We start from the raw sequence: 2,753 nt of genomic DNA, 5'->3' as shown, positions 1-2,753 counted from the left end.
TAAATGGTTCATGTATATGTGTCTATGTGTATGAGACAATGGAGCACAGAGACATACATCTAAAGCAAAACCTATACACAGACCCTCTGTTTAGTGTAGTGTGTTCTTGCTCTTGGCCAATAGGAGGCGCTGTTGTAACACGTTTTTGCACTCTGCGGAGGTTCTAAGGAATATTTGTAATAAGTTGTACATAAAGCAGTTGTAACAGATGTCATACAATCCCACAGTTATATAACTGTTCAATCAATTTGCAGCTTTTGAAAATGTAGTCGGTTATTTCCTTCTTAGAGTTATATCAGCTGATCCCTAAACTCTTCTTCAGACTGCTCATTTGAGAGAGGCTGGGAAAATGTTTCGTGCGTGCGTAAATTTCTAGTTTACATTTGGAGTGTGAATGAGGTGTGTTTTTGGTTTTCTGTTCCTGGACATGTGTAAGTTGCTAACAGGGTCTTGCAGTGTCTCTGAAGTTCTCACAGTTCTCTTACTGGTTTGAGGTGGGAGATACTGACTTGTGGTACTGGTTGCCTTGGTTAAGTTACAGTGCGGCTCCTGTTCTCCCTCAACCTTGGCCTCTCCAAATGGAATGTAATGGTGTCGCCCACTGCCCTGATGCTTCGGTGGTTATTTTTACCAGGGCTCTCTCTCTCTCTCTTAAGCACACACACACACGCACACACACACACACACACGCTCCCTAAAAGGGCTTATACATTCCCCATGTGCTTGCAGGCGCCCTGCCCTAACGAGGAACACTAGACACGGCTGATTCGACCGAAGTGCACGTAAGTACCATTGATAAAAGACTAAAGACCTTTGACAGAAGACTAAAGTAAAGACTAACATGCAACGATAGCATTTGCAGCTAGGACAAACTGTTTTCGAAGAGTGGACGTTTGACGTATGTAGGTAGCGTTTCAAATTGGTTTTATTATCCGTGAAGTGTTAAGATGTCATTTATCATTTCAGATGTTTGCACCACCCCGTTCATAAAATGTAGGAAAAAATGTAACGATGGGCATAGGCTGATAACTTTTATTTTACGGTGTGGCAGACACGTCTGGCATTAAATGCGATCTCCGCTGCGTAGCACACCCGATGTTCGCGCTCCAGTTACACCTATTTTCAGTAGTGCAAACGAACACCTGTATGCATCAAAGCACGCGCACCGACTGGACTTGGCTGCGTCATAATTCATCAGAGTCAGCAAACATTCGCTCTGAACTCCTTGTCTTGCTTAACTTGAATGGATGTATAGATGTTTGATTTCACTAGACGCTAAATACAACATTTAAGTATCTGACACTGACAAAACAAAAAACAAAAAACGACAACCCCCCCCCCCCCCCCCCCCCCCCCAAAAAAAAACAACAACCTGACAATGGCGCGTGAGCAGAGACCCAACAAAACGCCATCGGCTTAAAATTGGGCGTTTGCAGGTACAGTCCGAGTAGACGATGATGTCACTTTTCTAAGAACACAGCTCTCTCTCCCTGATTGGTTAGCAGAGCTCAGGTAAGAGGACACTGTCCAAGAATCAGCCGCTCATGATGGGGGACACCGTCGGTTGTTAGTTTTATGTTAGTTAGTAGATATGCGTGCTACAAGTGCTTCCTACTAGCGTTCAGACCTGCTTTGTCGTCGGATTTGTGAGCTATTTTAATTACATGACATGGTAAGATAAGCTATTTAAAGACAAAAAGACAATCCAATTCTGAGGTCGGTTCAAATATCCCACTAGTATGGGGTCTCTCTCTCCCTTTCTCTCTCTCTTACTCACACATACACACACACACATTTTCAAAGAGGTTTGTACCCTTCTTTTGTTTTTTTATGTGTTGTTCACAAGTGTTTCCAAATATCTAGGGATTCATTTGCTTTGTTTTGTGAGTGTTTGGTGATAGTCTGTTGGTATGCCCTGTTCTGTATCTACAGGGTTCAATTATTGTACCATATACTGTCTGTGACAGCAGATGATGAGAGTATGTGCGTATTCCTAGTTTCTCTTTGGTGGGATGTCTTGAATTCCAAAGGGAATCCATTCTGGTTCCTTGAGAACTCATGTGCTATGTGGCAGTTGGTGAACAAGGTTGTGACCAAACTGAGGAATGTGAAGATATCTTCACAGTTTGTGAGTGTTTAGGATTAACATCATTCCTGTGGCGAGAGAGGGAGAGGCATATGTTTGTTTATTAGTTTTGTAGGTTCATGCTGATGATCACACAATTTTTATAAGTTCGTTACTGTCAATGCCTTCTGCCATCTTCTGCCGTCAGAAGAACTGTCTCCTGTATTCTCAGAAGAACTATGAGGTTAATTTTGTGGGCTTATTTGGTTTTGAGGTGTTAAATTGTAAAGAGATCAGAGACTAGCGTGTGTGTGTGTGTGTGGGGGGGGGGCACCTATTTGCTCTCAGCAGCAGTCCTTCATCTTGTTTCTCAATCCCTTTTCCATAATCTCAACGTCAATCCAGACATCCTAACTGTCCTCAGGCATAAACTATCCTATACGGTGTGTGTGTGTGTGTGTGTGTGCGCGCGCGTGTGTGTTTCTGTGTGTGTGATGGAGCAAGTGAATGATCCGTTTGGAATCCCCTCTTGCCCATAATCCCCACTTTAATCTGTACTACACGCTGTGACGTGAATGGACATCTCGCATGGTCAGATACCTCCCAGGACAGGGGTCTTGGACTATGTACTATGCAGTCTAATGGGCTATTGACTAAAATAGACACTGTCAAAGTACTCTTAAGACAG

The sequence above is a fragment of the Chanos chanos genome, chromosome 16 (assembly GCF_902362185.1).
Source record: "Chanos chanos chromosome 16, fChaCha1.1, whole genome shotgun sequence".
In the NCBI taxonomy this organism is placed as follows: Eukaryota; Metazoa; Chordata; class Actinopteri; order Gonorynchiformes; family Chanidae; genus Chanos; species Chanos chanos.
Note: the sequence above shows the minus strand (reverse complement) of the source record.